Source organism: Gorilla gorilla, chromosome 2 (assembly GCF_029281585.2).
Source record: "Gorilla gorilla gorilla isolate KB3781 chromosome 2, NHGRI_mGorGor1-v2.1_pri, whole genome shotgun sequence".
NCBI classification, from domain to species: domain Eukaryota; kingdom Metazoa; phylum Chordata; class Mammalia; order Primates; family Hominidae; genus Gorilla; species Gorilla gorilla.
Genome location: NC_086017.1, coordinates 129,799,821 through 129,815,323, shown reverse-complemented (window position 1 = coordinate 129,815,323; position 15,503 = coordinate 129,799,821). Strand labels below are relative to the sequence as shown.

General features: G+C 36.8%; 1 protein-coding gene across 14 annotated transcripts in view; it reads left to right on the top strand.

Annotated features, from left to right (window-relative positions):
* Positions 1-15,503, top strand: part of IGSF11 (immunoglobulin superfamily member 11) — a 236,298-nt gene that overhangs the window by 180,225 nt on the left and 40,570 nt on the right. The gene's annotated exons all lie outside the window — the stretch shown is intronic.

The following is a 15,503-nucleotide window of genomic DNA, read 5'->3' as shown; positions in this document are numbered from 1 at the left end:
TGCTCTTTTATTAAAAACTCTTTGAAACAAATATACAAACCCATAATGTAATGTATACCTGAATACCAGTTTCCCCAAGGTAATCCAATGTATAGGATGCTGTAGGTGAGTCAAAAGGACATAACTGTGAAAGAACTCAGGTGAAGTGAGAAGATCCTTTAGACTTTGGGGGTGGGGATGGGTAGATGTAATGATTTTAGAAAGTAAGGTATAGAAGGTTGAATTAAATGGTCTCTCAAGGATCTTTCTGGCTGTCATATTCTGAGACCTAAAAAACATTGCTTAGACAGAGATCACTAAGAACAAAAGGCTTCTCTTCTTCATAATGGAGCTCGTTGTGATTCTCACTCAGGAAGCTTGGCAGAGGGGCCTATCATAAGACTGTCACCAGTCAATTAAAGTCAATGTCAATTAGAGAATATTAATTAAAATTGTAGCCTCCCTAAGGAAAAAAACATTGATTCTCTGTCTCTCTATATAGATTAGAAACATTGACTCTTTATTTCTATATATAGATAAATAGAAATATAATTCTTTTCCCAACCAAAAGACAATAACTAAGTATTTCTGAATACATCTAACAATAGGAATCTAGTGCTTTTAGGTTCTCTGACTTCTTTTTAGTACCTCAGTACTACTAAACAGAACTTTCTCTTTTTTCAATTCTTGTTTCATAGTTTTCCTGGCCCAGAATCCTATCTCCGTGAGTCTCTTAGCTATCTATGAACATAATTATCCCCTAGGGCTATAGCACCTCAACCCTCATCAGAATAAAGATATCACATGATCAGAATGAATTGATGTAAATAAAAAGTATTATTTCTGTCCTCAGTGCTTCTGATTATTGCATGTTTATCATGTAATTGCTGACTTCTGCATTGATTTTAGTAATCATGATTTCACATCCTATTGTCAGAGAGAGACAATCCATTGAAGTCCAGAATATCAGAGGTAGAATGGACCTTGAAGAACATATACTGCAGTGGTCCTCAAATTTTAGCATGCCTAAGAATTACCTGGGTGCTTAGGATACATAGTGTTGAGTTTTACCTCTGAGATTCTGATTTGAGTATCTGAAGTAGGGTCCTTGAATCAGCATTTTAAGTGGATATGACAGATAATCCTGATGCCTGTGGTTCAGGGACCACATTCTATAGTTCACCAGAGCCCAGAGATTTCCACTATGGCTCACCTAGAGTGGGCAGTGTGGGCTTCTAATTGTCCAATCATCTGTGTCAGCGAAGTGGCACTACTCTTTGGCAACTGCTTTTGTAAAGACTACCAGAGACCTCCTGGTAGCCAAATCTAGTGTTATTGGCTTGCAGGCTTCATGATAAACTGACTTACACATACAAATTGATGTTTATAGCTTTTTATACCTGTAATTACTGTTTTCCTCCTTATTTCTCCCTTGTCTAGGTGCTTTTCTTGCCCTTCCAGTTATTCCTTCTTATTCTCATTCTCTAGTTCTGCTTCCTTTGCCTACCACTCATTTGTAGGTATGCCCACAGAATTCTAGCCTTTATTTTTTGTCTTTTACTTGGATGATCTCTTGTTCAGTTTCACTACCTTGATGGCTGACTTTTTTTGTGATTTCCAGATCTTGCTCTTTACCTTTATTTATGGCTACATACTGGTCGTTTTCACCTGTCTGTCCCTCAGAACCGTCAAACTCAGTGTCTAAAATTGAACCCAAAGTCATTTTCCCCCAAATACTTCTTCCACCTGTATTTTTCCATTTTATTAAATGGTCCCACCAGTGACCTCTCCAGAGTGCTTGACAACCAGAGTAGATTATTTTTTAAGACTCACCTTTCCTATATGACAAAATTATTTTCACTAATAATAATGAAATGAAACAAATAATGGCAGAAACTTTTTTTATTGAAATCTGTATGCATATAATCATATCAGCAACAAAGTATTATAGTACAAAAAGGAAAACTTATAAATTATAGTCGTGTAATTACAATAATATAATAATTGACCAAAGAAAGGGGAGAACTTGTGAAGAAACTTCCAATAGAGTGAACGCTACAAATTTCAGAAAATAATTTGCAGGTAGAAGAACAAAATGGAAATATCTCAAATTGTGTTTCTTTCTTTCATTGATTATTTAGAATCTAACCTTTAAGCACAGGAATATGTAGTTGGAGACATATATGGGTCAGAGACAGAAACTACACCTGAAATGAGCTCCAGGTCTTTCCAACAAACATGTATCAGAGTCCAGGCCATATAATTACCTATCTGTAAATCACATATAATTAGTGTTCCTTCTGAAATAACTTTCATGGGGCATACCACATTTATTAAAGTATAAGAAATGAGAATGTGTTGGTTCAACATTTACACATATATTACATAGCTATTGCTAAAACTTAACAGTAACCATGGCAATTATTGGGCACATAGACCAACACATTTTAACAGGGAGTAATTTATTAATTACATTGTTTAAAATTGCTATTTCATAGTGACAACAAGAAGCAAACTGACTTTTAGTGAGCTATACTATTATTTTTAAATTGATTGCAAACAGTGCACCCTATTATTGTCTGAACTCACTCCCATACCCTTAGTATCCACTGGATCTCGCCACTGGATCCTGCCATTTATACACTCACCTTAGGCCAAGAACTGTAGGATCATTAAAAAATTCCTTTTCTCCTATGTTTTTAGAGTTTATTTTTCTATGCAATTTCTAACTTATTCGCTGTGTGGTTAATTATTTTGAGACTTTTCTTTTTGTTAATGTGAACATTTTAAACAAATTTTCCTTTACCACTGTAAAAAATAGCTTTTTTGAGGTATAATTTTTATATAGGAAAATTGCCCCTTTGTGTATTATACAGTGCCCTGAGCTTTAAGGAATAAGTATGGTGGGGATGTATGAAAGAGCCTGTGAACTTGCAGAAGCCTAGTTTTGGAGCAGAGCAGGCTCTATGCAGGGACTTTGTTAGCAGAGTCAACTGTCTACGACCACAGTGCAGGTGCCCGCAAGTTTCTTCAAAGAAGCCTAGGACCAGCCACATCTCAGCAGGAACTGGCCCCAGGAAGAGGGTCACTTTGTAGCTGACAACAGCAATGATGCCTAGGGACATCAGCTGGACCAAAGCCCTCCCCCTCACCAGAAGGCTCTTGTGAGCCTCTTTACAGATTGTGTCTTTTAATCTTCCTGGATGGGAGTGGAGTTCTAAGAGACTGTCTTGAAGCCCGTGAGTCACCCAAAGGGGATCATTTAAACCAGCTGTTTTGGCAGGTCAGATTTCAAATAAATGAATGTTTAAACCAAAGGATTGTCTAAGCTGGAAAAGCTTGAAATATTGCTGATTAGCAAGTCTGTTTTTCCACTACCCACTAGGATGGGGTTCCCAAGGATGATTAAATCAACTATATAAATGAAAGAAGCTGCATTTTCTTTATACAGTTGAATGTTTCAAAAGTAAATTTGTAATATGTTACCACAAAAATTAACCCCTGCCAAAAAATAGATTTGTAGCCTTATTATGTGATTATAAAAGTAATACAATAAATGCATGGGAAAAGATTAGGTGTATATATACACCAACAGTCTTCATCTCTGAGTAGTGATATTATAAGTGATCTTTATTTTATTTTTTTGTTTTTTTCCCCTTAAATTGTCTGAAATAAATTGTATATGTTGTAGCTAGGAGGAATAAATACTATTAAAGAATAATCAACCGGCAAAATAGTAATTTTTTTATTAGCTATATTTGCATTATTAATACCTGTATAGGATACATTTTATACATACGTATATGATAAAATACATTTTATAGAATTTTATATCTTGCATTTTCATCACCTAATACACAATCAGTTTCCCTTTTCCCTTTTTTTCAAAAGCAGTTAGAAAAATAGTCGTATAATAGTTTTTTGATGAACAATTTCTCTGTTGCTGGACATCTAGGTTATTTTTAAAATTTCACCATCTTAAGTAATGCCATGCTACACACATTTCTTTGTAATTCTTGGCATATTTGATTTTTTTCTTGGTATATATTCTTTGAAATGGAATTACTGGGCTAGATAATAGGAACATTTTCAAAGTTCTAGATATTAAACAGTTTTAATTTCAGTGATCCTTTGAGAGCCTTAACTTTAAGGACTGAGCCACATTATTACCTGGGTGTATAACCTTTTTGTTCGACACATTTGTTATTTCTTTTTTTTTTTTTTTTTTTTTGAGACGGAGTCTCGCTGTGTCACCCAGGCTGTAGTGCAGTGGCGCGATCTCCGGTCACTGCAAGCTCCGCTTCCCAGCTTCACGCCATTCTCCTGCCTCAGCCTCCCGAGTAGCTGGGGCTACAGGCGCCCGCCACCACGCCCAGCTAATTTTTTGTATTTTTAGAGGCGGGGTTTCACCGTTTTAGCCAGGATGGTCTCGATCTCCTGACCTTGTGATCTGCCCGCCTTGGCCTCCCAAAGTGCTGGATTACAGGTGTGAGCCACTGCGCCCGGCCCACATTTGTTGTTTCTTACCAACAACAGCAGCAGCAGTAATTAAACACACATGGGTACACATACACAGCTATTCTCTCTAATCAAGACTTCCTCAGGCCGTGCTCCCCTAAAAATTTAGGATACCTATTGTCTGTTTTCTTTGCGGAAAACCACTTACTGTTCATAGTAGTTGCTCTCTTTCTGTGAATTCAACAGTGACAACTGGCTAAGAATGGCTTTGGTAGTCCTTTGTTTGGTTGGGTCACGTTATCCATGAATGTTATTACTCATCTATTATTCCATCATGAATAACCCTTGACATAACTCTCTGTAAGGCATTTATTGGAGTTTAGTTTGTCTAGAGTATGGTACCACTTCCTTGCTGGTTATTCTTCTCCCTGTTTTTCCATATCTCACTACTCAAACTGTCCACAGTCTTTCCCTTTTGAGCCAAGCAATGTCTATCTCTTCCTTTTCTGACATCCAGTAGCATATGTAATCTCAATCAGGAATGTTACTTATAGGCTTGTATCTTGTCTAAGCAGAGACTTGAGGTCCACAATTCGTGGCAGGGAGCATCATAATAGATTCTCTGTCTAAAGAAAACTCTTCTACACATATTGCAGAATGGGTTTTCTATTTGTACTCCTTACCAAATCCGTACGGCACCTCTAAAGTGCAGCTTTAACATCTAATATGATGTATCCAACATTATTTACCAGCAAAACAGCCTTCTCTCCCCCACACGTATTTTGTAGGTGCCTCTCCAGTCCATAGAATTCAGCAAAAGTAGAATTTCTGCCAGAAGGAAATAGGGGGAGTCTGCACTTGGGATTTATGAAATGAAATGATGACTTCTATTAATGTTGAGAATCTCATTTGCTGCTTTCGTATTCTCCACGATTCCTAACTCAATTCTAAGGGCAAAACTCGCCCTTAATAAATAGCTGTTCTCTGTTTGTCTATACTTCTGTTTCATCGTGTTATTATAATAATGCCTTTAGTGATAATTAAGTGTTGAAGAACATCTATTATAAAACACACTTATTAATCCTTAATGTCACAGACTGACCTTGTCATTATATCAGCTTTTTACTCACTGCAAGTAAATCTAGCATTCTTCATTTTTGAATTCATTCTAGTGGTGGAAACAATCATAACCATAAAATGTTTACATTTCTTGAATTTATTATACTGAATGTGCATGCATGCTTTGTAATAATTTTTTTTTATCTTGCTGCTTATAACATTTTCTTGTTTTTTTTCCACTGACTAGGGAAAGTTGGAGACTAATGAAATGCATGGCTATAAGATTCCTGGCCATAGTCCTCATATAAGCATCTCTGAATACAGTGTGATAAGGAAAGGGAAAAATTAACAAATTTAGTTACAAAATATTGTATGTTCCCTGTCCTTTTCACTTTAAAGCATAAATGGTGGTCAGAATAATGGTAATAACAATGGTTTCTGGATTCTAGTTTATTGCCAACATTTGTCAACTTTCACGTATTTCTTTCTTCTTTTATGGAAGGACAGTAATGATGTTCATCATTGGCAAGGCTAATTGTGAAATTTATTTAACCTTTCTTTTAGTAGCCTTTGAATTTTTTCCTACCTCCTCTGAAATACTATACAGAAATTTGGGGAAGTATCTGTAATTCTGAGAAACAGAAGAAAAAAGGTGATTTTCAAGTGATTCTAGAATAAGCACTGTTAAGTTTAATATTTCTTTTCCTTCTGAACTTCCACTTTTGTATTGTAGCACCTTTGATTTTAGGAGGAGGGCTTTTCAGCTATTGTAAAACTAGCTTATTTTGCTAATGTCTTCCTAGTCAAATTGGAAACATGTAATAGGCTTAGTAGCCCATAGAAGGTAAGAAAGATAGAAGTTTGTGGGTTGATGTCCTTTTTGGAGGCAAAGAAAGGAATGCTAGTTATTTTATCCTTGGTCAAGTTGGTAACCAAACCAGGCGTTCCTTTGTTTAGCCTATAGACAGAGCACTTTCTGCTTAAGCCTCTGCTGGCAGTTGACTGCTCTTTCAAAATAGGAATTACTTTCTACTTTACCTCAAAACAGAGGTAAAGTGGAGACTAGTAATTGCATTGAAAAAATTATGTTTAAAATATGTTGCTTGTGAAATAAATGGTGATTGGAGAAAATAAGCCAGCCTACAAGGAATGGCGAATGTGATGAGTAAGAGCATGCATGCACTCTGGGACCAGACTTCTTATATTCAAAATTTGATTCTGATAAGAGAATACTATTAACAACTCTATGTCGACACATTTATTAGGTGAAATGGACCAATTCCTTAAAAGACACAATTTGCCAGAACTCACACGAGAAGAAATAATTTAAACAAGCCTATGTCTGTTAAAGAAATTGAATTAATAATTAACTCTGGTTAATTTTATGTGTAAACTTGAGTGGGCTGTGGGTACCTAGATTAAACATTTTTTTCTGAGTGTGTCTGTGGGGTCTTTCTAGCTGAGATTAGCATTTGAGTAGTTGGACTAAGTAAAGTAGATTGCCCTCCCCAGTGTGAGTAGACATCGTCTAGTCAGTTGAGAGCCTGAATAGAACAAAAAATGAAAGAAGGAGGAATTCACCTTTTTTTCCTGCCTTACTGTCTGAGTTGACAAGTCTCATCTCATCTTCTGCCCTTGGACAGGGATTTGCATAATCAGGTGCACTGCTTTTTAGACCCTCAGATTTGGACTGAGTTACACCCAAGCTTTCCTGGGACTCCTGCTTGTAGATGGAAAATCATGGGACTTCTCAGCCTCCTCAATCTAGTGAGCCAATTCCTCATAATAAACCACCCCCCGCCCCACAACACACTCACAGAGGCATACCTTGTTTTATTGTGCTTCAGTGTATTATGCTTCACAGATATTACATTTTTCACACGTTGAAGGTTTAAGGCAACCCTGCATCTAGTGAGTCTATCAGCACTGTTTTCCCAACAACATATGCTCACTTTGTGTTTCTTTGTCACACTTTGGTAATTTTCACAATATCTCAAACTTTCTCATTATTCTCTGTCTATTATGATGATCTGTGGTCAGTGATCTCTTTTTTCTTAACTCTGCAGCTTTGTAGCAATTAGCGATCTTTGATATTACTGTTGTAATTGTTTCGGGGTGCCATAAACAGCCATGTAAGATGGCAAACTTAGCAAATGCTGTGTGTGTTCCGACTGCTCCACTGATCAGCTGTTTGCCTGTCTTTCTCTCTTCTGTCCTGCCTGTTCCCTGAGACAAAACAATATTGAAATTAGGCCAGTTGATAACCCTGTAATAGCCTCGAAGTATTCAAGTGAAAGGGAAGAGCTACACATCTCTCGCTTTAAATCAAAAGCTAGACGTGATTAAGCTTAGTGAGGAAGGCATGTTGAAAGCCTAGATAGGCCAAAAGCTAAGCTTCTTGGTATTAAACACCCAAGTTGTGAATGAAAAGGAAAAGTTTTTGAAGGAGATTAGAAGTGATACTCCAGTGAACACACAACTTATAAGAGAGTGAAACAGCCTTATGGCTGATACGGAGAAAGTTTTGCTGGTCTGGATAAAAGATAAAACCTGCCACAACATTTCTGTAAGCCAAAACCTAATCTAGAGCAGTGCCCTAACTTTTTTCAATTCTGTGAAGACAGAGAGGCGAGGAAGGCACAGAAAAAAGTTTGAAGCTAGCAGAGGCTGGTTCATGAGGTTTCAGGAAGGAAGTTGTCTTCATAACATGAAAGTACAAGGTAAAGCAGCAAGTGCTGATTTAGAAGCTGCAGCAAGTTATGCAGAAGTTCTAGCTAAGATCATTGATGAAGGTGCCTACACTAAACAACAAATTTTCAGTGGAGATAAATAACAGCCTACTGTTTGAAGAAAATGCCATCTAGGACTTTCATAGCTAGAGAGAAGTCAATGACTGGATCCAAAGGTTCAAAGGACAGGCTGACTCTCCTGTTAGGAGCTAATGCAGCTGGTGACTTTAAGTGGAAACCAGCACCCATTTACCGTCCTGAAAATCCTTGAGCCCTTAAGAATTACACTAAAGCTCTTCTACCTGTGCTTTGTAAATGGAATAACAAAGCCTGGGTGATAGCACATCTGTTTATAGCAGGGTTTACTGAAAATTTTAAGCCACCTGTCGAGACCTACTGCTTGGAAAAAAAAGATTCTTTTCGAAATATTAATGCTCATTGACAATGCATTTGGCCACCCAAGAGTGCTGATGGAACTGTACAAGGAGATTAATGTTGTTTTCATGACAGCTAATGAAACTGGATCCTCATCTCTCACCTTATAGAAAAATCAACTCAAGATTGTTCAAAGACTTTAATACCTGAAACCATAAAAATTATAGACAATAACCCTCACAGCTTAGCTCCCACCTGTGAGTAAGAACACATGATATTTGGTTTTCCATTCCTGAGTTACTTCACTTAGAATAATGGTCTCCAGTTCCATCTGGGTTGCTGTGAATGCTGTTATTTCATTCCTTTATATGGCTGAGTAGTATTCCATGGTGTGTGTGTGTATGTGTGTGTGTGTGTGTGTGTGTGTGTGTACATATACATACATACATACCACAATTTCTTTATCCACTCATTGATTGATGGGCATTTGGGCTGGTTCCATATTTTTGCAATTGCAAATTGTGCTGCTATAAACATGCATGTGAAAGTATCTTTTTCATATAATGACATTTTTTCCTCTGGGTAGATACCCAGTAGTGGGATTGCTGGATCAAATGGTAGTTCTACTTTTACTAGTAGTTCTTTAGGGAATCTCCACACTGTTTTCCATAGTGGTTGTACTAGTTTACATTCCCACCAGGAGTGTAAAATTGTTCCCTTTCTACCTCATCCATGCCAACATCTTTTTTTTTTATTATGGCCATTCTTGCAGGAGTAAGGTGGTATCGCATTGTGGTTTTGAAGTGATTTCACCATTTGATAGCATTTACCCACATTTATTCATTCTGTGGTCTATCAATCAAGGAATAACTTCAACTATCAAGTCTTCCTATTTAAGAAATACATTTCATAAGTATTGAAGGAAATTAAAAATGCTACTCCAGTGAGCACACAACTTATCCTTTTCATTCACAGTTTGGCTGTTTGATGCATTTTGTCACTGCCATAGAGAGTGATTCCTCTGATGGATCAGGGCAAAGTCCACTGAAAATCTTCTGGAAAGGATTTACAATTCCAGATGCCATTAAGAACATTTTTGTCATAGGAGGAAGTCAAAATATTAGCATTAACAGAAATCTGTAAGTTGATTCCAACCCTTGTTCATGACTTTCAGGGGTTCAAGGACTTCAGAAGAGGAAGTCACTGCAGATGTGTTGGAAATAGCAAAATAACTAGACTTGGAAATTCATATGGAACCCCCCAAAAAAGCCTTCATAGCCAAACAAGGCTAAGTAAAAAGAACAAATCTGGAGGCTTCACATTACTTGACTTCAAACTACACTATAAGGCCATAGTCACCAAAACAGCATGGTCCTGGTGTAAAAATAGGCACATGGACCAATGAAACAGAATAGAGAACCCAGAAATAAAGCCAAATACTTACAACCAACTGATCTTCAACAAAGCAAACAAAAAGATAAAGTAAGTGGGGAAAGGACACCCTATTTAACAAAGGTGCTGGGATAATTGGCAAGGTACATGTAATAGAAGAATGAAATGGGATCATCTCTCACCTTATACACAAATCAACTCAAGATGTATCAAGTTCTTAAATCTAAGACCTGAAACCATAAAAATTCTAGAAGATAACATTGGAATAACCTTTCTAGACGTTGGCTTAGGGAAGGACCTCATGACCAAGAACCCAAAAGCGACTGCAACAAAAACAATGATAAATAGATGGGACTTAATTAAACTAAAAAGCTTCTGCACAGCAAAAGAAACCATCAGCAGAGTAAACTGACAACCCACAGAGTGGGAAAAAATCTTCACAGTCTGTACATCTGCCAAAGGACTAATATCCAGAATCTGCAGGGAACTCAAACAAATTAGCAAGAAAAAAACAAACTATCCAACCAATAAGTGGGCTAAGGCCATGGGACAATTCGCCAAAGAAGACATACAAGTGGCCAACACATATATGAAAAAATGCTCAACATCACTAATGATCAGGGAAATACAAATCAATACCACAATGCAATACCATGTTACTTCTGCAAGGATGGCCATAATAAAAAAAAATAAAAAATAATAGATGTTGGCATGGATGAGGTAGAAAGGGAACAATTTTACACCTCTGGTGGGAATGTAAACTAGTACAACCACTATGGAAAACAGTGTGGAGATTCCTTAAATAACTATTAATAAAAGTAGTACTACCATTTGATCCAGCAATCCTACTGCTGGGTCTCTACCCAGAGGAAAAGAAGTCATTATACAAAAAAGATACTTTCGCATGTGTGTTTATAGCAGCACAATTTGTAATTGCAAATATATGGAACCAGCCCAAATGTCCATCAGTCAATGAGTGGATAAAGAAATTGTGGTATATATTCATGTATACCATGAAATAATACTCAGCCATAAAAAGCGTTGAAATCATGGCATTTACAGCAACCTGGATGGAGCTGGAGACCATTATTCTGAGTGAAGTGACTCAGGAATAGAAAACCAAACATCATGTGTTCTCACTCACAGGCGGGAGCTAAGCTGTGAGGGTTCAAAGGCATAAAAATAATACAATGGACTTTGGGAAAGGGGGGAAAGGTTGGAAGGGAGGTGCAGGATAAAAGACTACATACTGGATACAGTGTATACTGCTCAGGTGATGGGTGCACCAAAATCTCACAAATCACCACTAAAGCACTTATCCATGTAACCAAACACCACCTGTTCCCCAAAAACCTATGGAAATAAAAAAAAGTTAAAAAATAATTTTAAGATCTCAGGAAAAATAACAACATAAAAACAGGAGTTTTCCAAATAAAGTGACTTCACCATTTGATCAGTGCATTCAAAACTTCATTAATATAATTCCTTTAAGTGCTTGCATCTTATGGGTCATATTTCAGTTTTAAGATCTAATTTTTACTTCTCATTTTTGTGTATCTACAAGTTTTCTGAAAAAATCATGGGAAATTCCAGTAATATTTATACCCTAGTTTGACAAACGCTCAATCATCTTTATCTTAGAAGCTTATTCTATCTTAAAAAAATGGAGCCTGAAGATGTGATTGAATTGTTGCAATCTCATGATAAAACTTTAACAGATGAGAAGTTGCTTCTTCTGGATGAGCAAAGAAAATGGTTTCTTGAGATGGAATCTACTCCTGGTGAAGATGTGAACAATGCTGAACTGACAACAAAGGATTTAGAATATCATATCAACTTAGATGATAATAGCAGGATTTGAGAGGATTGACTCCAATTTTGAAAGAGTTTCTGCTATAGGTAAATGCTATCAAACAGCATTGCCTGCTACAGAGAAATCTTTCATGAAAGGAGTGTCAAAGTAGCAAACTTCATTGTTGCCATATTACCACAGCCACACAAGCTGTCAGTAACCATTAACCTGATCATTCAGCAGCCATCAACATTGAGGCAAGACCTTCTATTAGCAAAAAGATGATGACTCACTGAAGGCTCAGATGATCGTTAGCATTTTTAGCCATGAAGTATTTTTTACTTTAAGATATGTACTTTTTTAATATAATGCTACTGCATACTTAATAGACTACGGTATAGTGTAAATACAACTTATATGCACTGGGAAACCAAAAAATACGTATGACTTGCTTTATTGAGATTTTTACTTTATTTTGGTGGTCTGGAAGCAAATCTCTAATATCTCTGAGGTATGTCTGTATGTATACAGTCAGTCCTCCATATCTGTGGGTTATGCATCCATGGATTCAACCAACCACAGATTGAAAATATTTTGGGAAAAATTTAAAAAAAACACAATGATAAAACATACAAATAGAAACACAATACTATATTTACATAGCATTTACATTGTGTTAGGTATTGTATGTAATCTAGAGATGATTTAAGGTATTTGAGAGAATATTTGTAGGTTACGTGCAAATGCTGTACCATCTTATATAAGAGACTTAAGCATTTGGGGATTTTGGTGTCCGGGGGGTGTCCTGGAACCAATCCCAGTCGATACTGATGGGTTGAACTAATATGGGTGAAGAACTTAGAATGTTCCTAACACATAGTAAATAACCAATAAAGGGATAGATATTATTATTAGTCTATTATTATTTTTAAAAGAAATTATCACTTGAAGCTTTCTTGAAGTGATGTTTTGTGAAAAAGAATCTGAAAAATAATACTACCACATTTTGTAGGATAGAAAAATCAAATGCTTATGTGTGTGTGTAGTTGTATCTGTGTGATGGAGAATTAGAAAATGTTAAGATACAGTGGCCAACTGGGGAGTACCCTGTCTATAAGTTTCAATTTAGATTAAAAGCCAAAATACTATGATCACCAAACCATACTCATTTGTCAGCCAGCTTTGGTCTGTGAATCACCAGTTGCAGTCCCTGATATAAGGTATACATGCATCAAGCATAGCTTAGTTCTATAAAAAGACTGAGTATTTAAAGCTGTGCTATCTATCATGCAAGCCATTAGCCCCATGTGGACATCTAAATTAAAATTCAGTTCCTCAGTCACATTAGGTACAATTCAGATGCTGAATAGCCACATGTGGCTGCTATTATGTTGGGTGGTACAGATACAGGACATTTTCATCATTACAGAAAGATCTGTTGGATAGAGCTGACCTAATGGCTTGTAAACATATTCATTCATTACTGTCTACCAACTTATCCATTCCTTGGTGAGAAATCACCAAGCCAGAGCCAGCAGACCTGTAATACACAGTACTGTAAGACTGGTCTTATGCTACTTAGCTGTTAATCTGCTCCCAAGCAGCAGCTTACAAGTTTGTTTTTGAGGTTCTCCCAACCCCATCAAAGCTCTTGGTTTGGTGACTATAGGCCTCTGGCATTAGTTGATTCTCCAGGTTGAGGAGAAAATTCCATAGGGGAACAAAGGAGTTTATTTTCCCGCATGACCTTCTGTCTTGACTTCTAACACCATACTTTTAGTTTTGCCTATTATTAACTTGATATAAATAGAATCATTTATACATTATTATAATGTATTATTATAATGTATCTATTATATAGATACATTATTAATAGCTTTCCAGGCAAGATGGGGAAAATTGAGTTGGGGTATATATATGTTTGCGTGTGTGTATTTTTTTCACCCACTAGGAGAAATACATCAGTGAGAAACCTTAACCTTGAATATTCTCTATAAAATATATAAAAGGCATATTACCTTAGGAATTTTTTACTGTGTCATAATACTGCTGTATCACGTCGTGGCAATCAACATTTGCTATCACTAGAATAATGCTTTATTGTTTATAATAGGAAATAGCAAAATTTTAACCTTAATGGTGATTTGAAGAATTTTTACTCTGTTAGAACTTAACTGGAGAAAGCTTGAGCTGGGAGGAGGTGATATAACAGATCAGATCCCTTAGGGCTATTCAGGTGAGTGGATAGGATTGTGTCTCTTTTGCCATTCATGATGGAGCCTGCATGTTACTCCTTAAACAGAGAAAGTATAGAGTGAGCGTGTATGTGCTGTGGTTTCTTTAGAAAGAGTGGTAGCATCAAGTATTATATGGTTAATGGGAAGTAAAAATTTATACTTCCATTCCTGACTCAATAAATATTAGGGATAATTCTTTATATTTTCCCTCTTTATTGAGGGTTTGCATTGGTAATTGTTCCTTCCCCTCTGCAGCAGAACCTAATTTATTCTAGGCCTTGGGCTTGAGGACTAAGGCCAATTTTCATTGGTAAATTAATTTCAAACATTACCCTCACATTAGAGTAAATTCATCACTTTTCCCCAAGGGAAGGTATGCAGAGGCTTTTTGACCTACCTGGAACAGCTGTTTGCTTAATCCTTTCTCCTGGGGCTGTGTGTTACAGTAGAAAGAAAGTGAACATCATGAGACTTGAATTTTAGTCTTGGCTTTGATAAATTTTTTGGATTACTTTATGCAAGCTTTGGATTACTTTATTACTCCGTTCCTTATTTTGTGTGTAAAATGAAAGTAACAGCAGCAATGCCCACCTAATTTGCAAGAATGTTGAGAATAATACATGCAAAAGTGAAACTGCTTAGAGCCCTCAAAGGAAAGATAACAGATCTCAGGTTGAGGTTTCATCACATTTCAGCTATGCATGCTTCATTGTTCAAGCCTCTTAGATGTTAACAACTATGGAGTGTTTAGATTTCAGGAGAATCTTATTCTTGAAGTGGTGTTTGTGTGGTTTTTGTGTCTGTATATGTTCATGTGTTGTATTTCTTTTCAATAATGTGAGTGGTCAGACTACCTATAGGGTTTTTTAAGCTTCTGGGCAACTCTGAGGCAGAGTATAACTTTTTTTTTTTTTTTTTTCCTCAGGTGGCTAAAGCAATCCTAGTGAGACAATGGCATGAGTAATAGTAACAGAGGAGTTAAGCAGTTGTGATTTTCTGCTCCAATAATAGAATGGTAAAAATCTTTGTTCTTTGTTTTGGTTTCTTGGGACAGATGGTCTTGGTGGCTGTTGACATTTGCTGTGGACTCTCTGGTGCCTCTTGTGCCCTTTGTCCTCTATGCTACCCTGGTTGAACCAGGGCCAAAGAATATCCATTTTCCTATCAGTTATTTTATGAAGTTTATCAGGATGTCTTTGCCTTCGTTATCATTTTATATAAAAAAATTGTGCCTTTAAATGTAATGTTTGCTTGCTTTTTTTTTTTTTTTTTTTGAGACGGAGTCTCGCTCTGTCCCCTAGGCTGGAGGGCAGTGGCGCGATCTCGGCTCACTGCAAGCTCTGCCTCCTGGGTTCACACCATTCTCCTGCCTGAGCCTCCCGAGTAGCTGGGACTACAGGCGCCCACCACCATGCCCAGCTATTTTTTTTTATTTTTTATTTTTAGTAGAAACGGGGTCTCACCGTTTTAGCCAGGATGGTC